The sequence below is a fragment of the Gossypium arboreum genome, chromosome 8 (assembly GCF_025698485.1).
Source record: "Gossypium arboreum isolate Shixiya-1 chromosome 8, ASM2569848v2, whole genome shotgun sequence".
Taxonomy (NCBI): Eukaryota; Viridiplantae; Streptophyta; class Magnoliopsida; order Malvales; family Malvaceae; genus Gossypium; species Gossypium arboreum.
In genome coordinates, this window is record NC_069077.1 from 100197097 (window position 1) to 100208831 (window position 11735).

Genomic DNA, 11735 nt, shown 5'->3' on the forward strand with positions numbered 1-11735 from the left:
TGAATGTTAAATTACTATTACATGGGTTGTATGAATTGCTACACGGTTGTACCTGACGAGATTTCGACAAGTAAGTTCAAATAACTTAAAGTAAACCTCTAATATGCCTAAATGCATGTTTTATGAATGTGTGATGGTTGTATATCATCATGGCATGAAAATCCATGAAATGTGTTAGTAATAAATATGACAAAATGATAAACGTCTTAGTTGAATGAATAAGAGATATCTGATGGATATGCCATTTTTAATTGATACGAGATCCTGCATGTGTTTTAGAAAAGGATTTAGCCCGGACGGATATCCGTTGATCTCAGAATAAAAAGGATCTAGCCCGGATGGATGTTCCTAAAGTGATCTAGCCTCCCGAAGAATATGTGTGCATTATGGATTTAGCCCGGACGGGTAATCTGATTAGGGTCCAAATTTAGCCTGGACTGGTAATTCAGATCTGAACTCATTGAGAGTGTTTGTCGTTATAAGGGATTTAGCCTGGACTGGTAATCCTGACATCACTCTATGAGCTTATATTTTGGGGGATTTAGCCTGGACTGGTAATCCCGCCGCAAGATGTGACGTTCGCGGGAGTGGGTGCTTGAAAATGATCACTTGTATGATTTGACGGTAAATGGGCTATCCATCGAGATTCTCGAGAAATTCAACGGGATCAAAATGAGAAATGAAAATGGAAATTCTTGAATCATTGAGCTCAACTAAGATTAATGTTATGATGTTTTGTCATGAGACTAATTTGATGGTTCAGTGCATGTGATAGGGAATTATCCTATACTTGGAATGCAAGACTAAGTATGCCTATGAGAAATAATAACTTTTATATTGAGCTCTATTGTGAAGAATGAGTAAGGGATCCATGAAATGGTAAGTTCATGATTAGTTGGGAATGATCTTATGATAATGACCATTATATTGTACCAAAACAGATTTTGACAGCAGCATTGGTCCTACTTTGAAAATCCACCAAAAATAGTGGAAATTGATTTAGGATTTGAGTAAAATATAAAATTAAAGCTTATCGAGTCTTTGATGAGTAGATCTCATATGATGAGATATTGGAATTTTTATTTCAAAGTAAAGGAATCTCATATGATGAGAGATTGGAATTTTTGTGAAACAGGGTCAAAGTGATCTTGGACTCCCCTGTCTCAACTTTGAAATAATTATGAGTTAGGAATTATATGAATGAAATCCTTAATGAGTCTACTTTCAAGAGAAAGAGATGGGAACATTATCCCAGTCTCGTACTATGAGATAAATAAATTTTAGTGAAGAAAGGTCAAAGTTATCAAAGAGCAAAATAGGAGAGACTTCGAATAATAAACTATACTTATTGGCTAGACCAAAAATTCTAAAAATTTTATGGTAAGAAGAGATATGAGTCTAGTTTCAGGGAAAATTAACGGATCTTAATTTAGAGTTTCGTAGCTCCGAATATAAATAATTTAATGACTATGACTCGGGAAAATAGCTTAGCTAGAATTTGAATAAATAGAAAGAATATGAAAATAGCATGTTATCGCATTGTTTACTATTTTCATGCGAGCTTACTAAGCGTAAAGCTTACTCCCTCCTTTCCATTTCTTTTAGTTTTGTCAGGTTAGCTCAGGGTTGGAGATCGTTGGAGGTAGCATCACATTATCGAGCCATTACCCTTGGGGTATTGACATCCGTAAGATAAATGTTTTCAAGTGAGTGGCATGTATAGGGACTTAGTTTTTCTATGATGACTATTGTTGTGATTAGCCAAAGATGTGGCTTATAATGATTTTGGCTTGTAAGCCTATTTATCCATGATATGCGTTAATGTCTTGTGATGTGGTTATGTGATTGTGCTTGATTATTATGTATGAGAATTATATGGCATATGTACACGATGAATGCCTTAGAATCGTTCGAGGCGATCATGGTCATGGAATGATTGTGTGATATGGTAATAAGTTGTTAGTGCCCTAAACATGGATGTTGATGTATAAGTTAATAACCATAACATAATGGTATAAGTGATTAATAAGATGACAAGGTCAAATGTATGTGTGTGTATGTAAAAATGACAAAAAGGCTTGGAAATTAGCCTAAGTTTTGACCACACGGGTAGAGACACGGCCGTGTGTCTTAGCCATGTGGAGGACACGGCCTTTGGCCACGGGCTTATGCCTTGGCCGTGTGCCCTTAAATGGTTGCTGACATCATAAATAGAGAGTTACACGGGCAGAAGACATGGGCGTGTGTGACCACACAGCCCAACCCACACGGGCGTGTGACTCTCCAAAGCATGAAAGTTGGTTAAGTTGCCCAAAGATTTTTAAAGTTCTCGGTTTAGTCCCGAACCACCCCGATGTATGTTATAGGCTTCGAAGGCCTGTATAAGGGACAATATGCATGTGTTTGAAAAGTTTCAATTTTGGGCGAAATTTGGTGACCCAATTTTGTTTGTTTGTGAATGTTTGAGTCTAGTAACTCCTCGAACCCTGTCCCAGAGTTGGATACGGGTGAGGGGTGTTACAAGAGCAGTGTCTCATTATTTTGAAAATGTATATGGTTGAAAATGAATTAAAAATAGTACCACGCTACTTTAAAAGATTAAGGACATGAGTGATAGCTTTAGATGGAAGCTTAAAAAATATCTATAGGCTCAAACGAAATTTCCTATTGAGTTACTGCTTGAGCTACTGCTCGAGCAATAATTTAAAATTCAACTCAATTTAATTCGATAACACCATAAACCACATTTAATAATAAGCCAACAAGGCTACCCATAAACATTCAAAAGTACAAAATATCATTTTCAAAATACAGTTTTATGACTTTCAAATGGTGGCAACTAAGAATCTTCCTAATACCCCCAGCAAATACAAGTTACCCACAAAAAACAAAAAATGCTCACAAATGGGCCGCTGATCTGGCTAATTCCCTACTATCACATGTTGAACCTAAGAACATAAAAATAAGAAGAAAAAACTAGGTAAGTTCGTAAGAACTTAGTAAGTTCTCGAGAAATAAAAATCCTACAATAAAACAACTAAATATTAAGAGATTAGATTTGAACTGACAAAATAGCACGCCATATTTGGAAGATACAACTCTCTCTCTGATTCGAAGAATCTACTGGTGGATACTACCTTGATCAGACTCAGCTTACTGGTGGACACTAACTGTCTTTGGAAACTCGTATATGATGAACACAAGCATAACTGTTGTAACACCCCAAACCCGATTGAGTTGGTACGACCCAAGTCTGGTGTGCCACATTAGCCACCTAAGCGACTCTCCTTTTAATTCCCAACCAGTCCTCCAACACACCGCGATTTACATCATAAAGGTAAGTTAGGTTATCACAATGCAGTGGAACTAAACATGAATCATAATACATAATGAGCAAAAGATGTAATGGCATAAAACATGTGAACACGTAGCACTTGCCTTGTATAAGAAAGAAGGGTTTGTATAACAAATAGTAAAGTTTTCAAGATTCACATATAAGTACGTAATTTCCTAATACTTACCTTTAAAGTTTCGCATATGTCATACATTATTGGTTTGCATAATAATATGGGTTCGCATACAATACGGCTTCGCAACAAGAAAGATCATACATTCAAAGATTCTCATACTTTATCCAATTTTGCCAATATATAGGAGTTTTATGCACAATAGTTCTTGCGCATATGAGGTTTTTGCAAACATGAAAATAGGGCACTTGTATAAATAATTCACAACAATGCTACCTAAGGAGCTAAGGTATGTTCCCACATGGGCTCGCACATAAAGAAGAATAACATAGCTCGTAATTTTATTCATATTTGAAAGTAATTTAGTCTATTCAAATAGGCAAATGTACCTCCACATAACTTTAGTTAACTCAAAAATGAAAAGAAACACAAAGAGAAAACATTCGAGACTTGAAATAAATAGTAAAATCGTTAAACGTAATATTTCTAAGCCCAATAGTTCTTCATATTGCCTTTTTTTCAGAGTTCGCTGGTACCTATCCTAATTTTAGCCTTGCTTGGATCACTCACCTCGCCACCGCCTTCCGTGTGATCTACTTACCTTCGAAGTAAGAGAGGAGTGGGTGAGTTATTTTGAGAACACAGTGAATATACAAGAATTGACCTAGTACACTCAAAACATGGTTTAAAACTGAAGATTGAATAGAAGTACTGGTCTGTGGTATGGGCTCGCCACAAAGGTGTAAGGCCTACTTCGTAGATTCCTGTTTGTTAAAAAAATAGAGAGTTGTAAAATAGCTTCGCATGTCCTTGTTTGAAAATATAATAAAAAATTGGCTTATTCTTGTTGAAAAGCGTAAAACATATTCATGTACTTGACATATCTTTCTATTGGATAAGCAGATCTCTTTATAATGCCTCACTTGTGACTTAAAAAGTCCTTAACATGCCCCATAAGTGTAGCATGAAGCTAAATACTCTTCATTACACCAACATGTCCCGATGAATAGAACATAGTTTGACATTCCCTTTATAACACCCCTAACCCTTATCCTTCACTAGAATAGGGTTACGGAGCATTACTGGACTTTTCAGATCAATTATGAACATTTCATATTATTTAACTTGCATATCAGAAACTAATTATAAATCACTCATATTGTCCCTTATATGAGCCCTCGAGGCCCAAAATACACTTTAGAAACAAATCGAGACTTAGCCGGAAACTCAAAGAATTTTTCACAAAATTTTTGTAACGCCCCAAATCCTAAAAACCCCTGTTAAATTATTTTTGTATGTTGAGGCATGGATGTATGCCTGACTTAGTGGTTTAGTGCTCTGGGAGTGTCTGGGAAGTCATGGGTTCAATCCTTAGCTTGAGTAAATTTTTGCTTCTACTTGAATAAACCCTTGTCTCTTGATAGTAGGCTTTTTAAATTAATGTGGGTAAAGCATGTCATAAAAAGCTTGTTGATCCAAAAGATAGTGGCATGGTTCTAATGCCAAGGGACTAGAGGTCGAGTCCTACTGCACGCAAGGAGTGTCTTTTTGCAAACTGCCTGTGGGTAGTTGTATGACATTGGGACTCTGTTGTGTGGACAGTTGAGGTGTTTAAGTGGAGTAAGGGATCAAGTAGCCGAATTTGAGGAGTAGTTGAGGGAGTTTGAATCGATCAAGTGAGGAAATAGAGGACAGATTCGAGGAGAGATTGGGGGACTGGATCAAGGAGTGGGGGAAGTGGTAGTTGGTTGCCGAAAGTGGGTCTCTTGGTGCCAAGTCGGTCTTAGGCAATTAGTGACTGGAATCCTTCTCTCTTATTGTTCGATAGCTATTATGTAACACCCCATACCCACAATCCACACCGGAGCGGAGTACAAGGCATTACCTAACTCGATCTCATGCACACAAACGTTCCCAAGTTACCAAGACTCGGCCCAATTCGAAACTTTTTCAATTTCTACTTTAAATTTCTTATTATGGGCCTACGAGCCCTTAATCAACCATTAAAACTATTCGGGATCATTCTGGGTCCTTAAATCATTTATTGAAATTTTACCATTGAAACAGGACACACGCCCGTATTGAAGGGTAACACGTCCGTGTGGTCATTTCGACATGGTGGTACTGATGGCCTGTGTGGCTCACACGGCCTAAGTAATATAGGGACACACTCGTGTCCTCTATTCGTGTGGAACTAATTCTAAATGCACACCTACAGGGGTTTTTACACAGCCTGGTACACACCTGTGTCCTTCACACGGCCATGACATGCCCGTTTCCATGCCCATGTGCAAAAACATGGACATTCTGTTTCTGACGTCAGCATCTCCAAAATGTCACAAGGCCAAGGCACACGCCCGTGTGCTAGGCCGTGTCTATCACACACCTGAGACACAAGACCGTGTCTCTTCCCGTGTGTTTACTACCATGCATATTGACTTGAAATTTTTACATGCAGGGGACACACGGCCGGACCACACGCCCATGGGGCAGACCGTGTGTCACACATGGCCTACACACACGCCCTTGTGTTTACCCGTGTGGACAATATAAGGCTATTTACCAAGCCTCCATGCCACCCTTACTTACACAACCTACACATTAGCAACCAAAACCAATACAAGGCTATCTTATGCAACCAAATTAGCCACAATAAACAACATTCCATGTATGCATTTTACTCATCTATGAATATAACATCTTTGTATATAAATCAAAATGAATATTAGCCATCATTCGAGGCTTAATACAAAATGGCGGATTTATCCCAAGCCAAAAAATTTGGCCAAATTACTTATAACACAAAACACAAGTCTAATCCCCTATACATGCCATTTCAAAAATATAAATCAAACTATATCGAATGCTTCGATTGATAGTGTGATCGATATCTCTAACTTCTGATAATCCTCGAGCTAGGTAAGCGACACTATAAGAAAATAAAATGAAAAGGGAGTAAGCATGTAGCTTAGTAAGTTGCACATAAATAAATATACAACAACTTTACCAATTATCAACAAGCTCATGATACAAAAGAGGGCATAAGCATAACTTACTCATCACTATCCATACAAATCACATAGCATATACGTTGAGACACATGGCCGTGTCTCTACCTGTGTAGCCAACACTTAGGCTATTTTCCAAGCCTTATGTTGTCCTTAATTCTCTCCCATACTTATACACATTATAGACACACATTATAACATCAATTTAATGGTTAATCATCCTTTAGTAAAATTCCATTAAAGCATTTACATGTTGTCATACATCTGTTTATTACCTATACTCATGTTACACCGAGTTAGACATTCCAATTCACATTCTACAATTGTCCATATTCAATCATTATCAACTTACTACCATGCCACACATTCATTCCATGGCCACAACCACCTCGAATGGTCTTAGAGCATTTATCATGTACATGTGTTATACTAATCATTCATAACAACCAATTATAAAAACATCACAAATATTAACATATAGCAAGAATAATTAGGCTTACAAGCCATTACCATTTAAGCCACATCTCATGGCTATATACAATAAATCAATATAAGCCGATACATTTGGCTAATCATAACAACATCTAACATAAAAACTAGTGCTTATACATGCCACTCACTTGAAAGTATTTAATACACATATGACAATACTCCGGAGTTTTTGGCTTGATAGTGTGATGCTACTTTCGACAATCTCCAACCTCGAGCTGACCTGAGAATTCTAAGGAAATGGAGAAAAGGGAGTAAGCTTAAAGCTTAGTAAGTCCATATGAAAATAATAAGCAAATTATCAACATGATTCCATGAAAATGTAATCATAATTACACTTTTGCTTATGTCCGGAACTAAAAAACACCAAATTAAGATCTGTTAATTTTCTCTGAAACTAAACTCGTATATATTCTTACCATAAAATTTTCAGAATTTTTTGTCTAGCCAATAAGTACAGTTTATTCATTAAAGATACCCCTGTTTCATTATCTGACAGTTCTGACGTCTCTTCACTAAAAATTATTTATCTCATGGTACGGGACTCTAAATTGAGAACCGCTAATTTTCCCAGAAACTAGACTCACATATATTATTACCATAAAATTTTTAGAATTTTTGGTTTAGCCAATTAGTACAGTGTATTCAATAAATAGACCCCCGTTTCACTGTTCGACAATTCCGACCTCTCTTCACTAAAAATTATTTATCTCATGGTACAGCTATCGAATGTTGTCCCCATCAATTCCAATTGAAAATAGACTAATTAAGGATTTTAAGATGCAAATTATGACCTATAATTATTCTTTTACAATTTTTAATTATTTTCCATATTCAAAATAGGGGATTCCAAAATCATTCTGACCCTGTCTCACAAAAATCCAATTATCACAGAATATGAAATTCTTTTGCCTTCACCATTTTTTATGAGAAAATAGACTCATTAAGCTTTAATTTCATATCTTATTAAACCTCTAATTCAATTTCTACCATTTTTGGTGATTTTTCAAAGTCACACAACTACTGCTGTCCAAAATTGTTTTATTACAAAATTTCCTTTTTACATAATTTCACTTACTCCATTCTATCTTACCAAAAGATTTGTTCAACTATCGGGCACATTGCTCACAACATTTCACATAGATATACTTGCACTTATTCATGACATAGTCATGTACATATGTATTTTCACTTAGTAAATTTCCCGTTGAACTCATCGGAATAATAACAGATACCAGGTGGTTTGTGCATATACCACCCTTGTAACTGAAGCTCTCTGGTACGCATAGTAGCCTACACTCAGTACTACACATGTGACCTATCAATCTGGTACACGTAGTAGACTGCACTTAGTACTTCACATGTGATCAAAGTTAACGGGTATGCATAGTAGCCTGCACTTAGTACTACACATGTGACCTATCAATCTGGTACACGTATTAGCCTACACTTAGTACTACACACGTGACTCACAAAGGATCATTTCTATATCTTCTATTCTGAAGGTTCAATCGAGAAATTCTTCACTTTTCAACATTTTACTAACTCGTTCTTAGTCAATTCCGATTCGTAGTTTACATCAATTGATCATTCTATAGGCAGCCACATCTAATATAATAACAAAAGATAATAACATAAAAAGAATTGAAATATTATTTACATACAAAATTAATCATTTCAAAGAAACATCATATTCCATCAAACTTCCAAACCTTTACCAGACGTACTCAAATTGTGGCTTCATTCACATAGCAATATCTCATAATCACATGGCATTGCAACATTTTCATCATAATAGTAAAACATCAAGAACATGTTATATCATCAAAATAATCACATAATATCGAATTATTCACATATATATATACTTACAACTTGTGTAATATCGAAGCATTAGCATTCAAATACAATATTGCATTATTAAAATCACATGAACTTACCTCGGGTTCGAGTACGACTATATATTCTGATTTAGTCCATAATCTCATTCATTTTCAATCTATGCCTGAATCTCATTTTCCTTGATCTATTATACCACATTTAGCTTACTAATTAGTCACATTATTCATGTGGGTCCAAAAATCATACTTTTAAAAATTTACATTTTGACCTCTAAACTTTCACATATTTACACTTTGGCCCCTAGGCTCGTAAATGATTTTTATTAAATTTCCTTGCATTTTAAGGCTAGAAGAATCATTTTCATAACTGTATCAGCCCCTAATTTCCACTAAATTACACTTTTATGACAAATTTTGTAACTTTTACAAAACGGTCCTTTCTGACAATTTCATCGAAAATCACTTAGTGACAGTCATTTATTACACACCGAGCATTCATATTCTACCATTAGACATCAAACAACATGCATGTCATCCATGGATAAATTTTTAAACACAAACCCTAGCTCAAAATATGGGTAGAAATGAGTAGATCTTGTTACGAGGATTTTGAAAACGTAAAAATCATTAAAAACTGGGCTAGAACGGACTTACAATCGAGCTTGGAAGCTTGAAAAACTAGCTATGTCTTCTCCATGCAAGTTTCGACCATAGGGTTGAAGATGGAAAAAATTGGCTTTTAATTTTGTTTTTAATTCATTTTAATTACTCGATTACCAAAATGCCCCTAACTTAAAAATACTGTATTTCACCCATTTCATGTCCATTTCTGTCCAAAAAATTATCCAATGGTCTAAGTACCATTTAAGGGCCTCCAATTTAAAATTTCATAACAATTAGACACCTCTAACATGTAGAACTCAACTTTTGCACTTTTTACAATTTAGTCTTTTTGACCAAATTGAGTGCCCAAACGTCAAAATTTTCGAACGAAATTTTCATGAAATCATCCCATGAAATTGTAGACCATAAAAATATAATAGAAACAAATTTTATTGTGTCGGATTTGTGGTCCCAAAACTACTATTTCGACTAGGCCCTAATTCAGGATGTTACATGTAAACCACATGGCTAAGGCCATTTTTGGGCTGTGTGGGCCATACGAGCAGTGGGCACACATTGGCCCGCAAAATGGGTTGTAGGCCCATCATCACTGATTGGCTATTAAGGTTGCACGGGTCGCCCAGGATGACTGTAAACCTACTGTTGGGCCGGTAAGTGCACCTGGACCCTTACTTTGTGTAAATGACTGATATACCCTTATGTGATGTATGACTGTTTGAGCATGCCATTTTTACTGTACATACATTTATATTATGTTGCATTGCATGGGGTGGGATATATGATTTCGGAGGAAGTGTACTAAAAGCTATAAACCTATTACTGGGCAGCTCTGCTGCAAATATTGTTTTAGTGCCGCAACCGGTACTACTTGGTGTGTAGGGATGGGTGGGTTGATTTTATCCCCACATGGTGTGTAGGGTTGGTACGGAGATGGTGTGTAGAGGACGGATCGGGTAGGACTCTTTGTTTGCATACTGTATTGATATGTTAATGGGCTAAGGCCCAAACTACTACTATTACTGAAATAGGCTGAGGCCTAACTAAAACTGAAAAGGCTTAGGCCCAAATTGGGTTGACTTTGATTTATTGCTATTATGGGGTTTCACACATTGAGTTTTCATAAACTCACCCATCTATTATCTATGCAAGAAATCCCCAGGCTTAGACAGATCGAGGCGACGGAGGACTCAGTGGTGGCCACTCGACGTAGTTATTCCTTCTCAAACTATAATTAAGATTTTATTTTGGGTTTTCATCGTGTAATAAGGCCTTTTTAATATTTACTTTAATTTGGGGATTTCTTACTTGAATTTTAATTTGGTAGTAGTAGGTCTCGGATTTTCAAGAAAATATAAACAAATGTTTTTTTTTTCCGAAAACACCACGTTTACGCAACACATTTTAAGAGTTTTTGCAACAAACACTGTTTTGAAGTTTAATAACAATCTAAACTTGATTGATATTTTGCTAAAACAACTCGAGTTTTCACAATAAACCAGACATCCTAAATTTTTGTTAAGAATCTAAAGAAGTTTTATGTAGATTAGATTTTCATGGAATTTGAGTTTAAAAAAAAAAAAGAAGAAAAGAGAAAGAAAAAAAAAACACTCCAATGTGACATCATAGATTTGACCATAACGTCTAGGCCGAGTTTGGGGTGTTACAATTTCAAAATTTTTCCTAGGTGCAGGGGACACATGCCCGTGTGGCCAAGTCGTGTGGCTCACACGTCAAGAGACATGCCCGTGTCTTAGGTCGTGTGGGTGTCCTAGTCCATGTAACTCTCTGACTTGGGTCACACGACCAAGTCACACACCCATGTGCTAGGTTGAGTGAGCATACTGACTTATAAAATTAAGTTATAGGGGTCACACGACATGTAACAGCCCATTTTCGGTGAGGTCGGAACAGTGGTTTTGAGACCACAAATTCGAGCCAAAATAAAAATTTTATTTTATTTTATTTTATGGTTGGCATCATGAGAGGAAAGTCACATGAAAATTTTGGTACAAAAATTTTACCGGTTGTGTGTTCAATTAGGGAAAGGACTAAATTGCATAAAATGCAAAAGTTGGGTTCTAGTAGTATAGGTATCAAATAGCTATGGAATTCAAAACTTAAGGTGCTTATATGGTCATTAGACCATTGAAGAGTAGTTAGTAGGTATTTTATTTTAATGACTCATCCATGGAAAAAGTAGAAAAGGGTCGGGACTAAATTGGAAATAAAAAAAATTAATAGATGATAATTAATTAAAAATAAAAAAATAAGCTAATTTCATATCATCTTCCCCAATTTTTCTATGA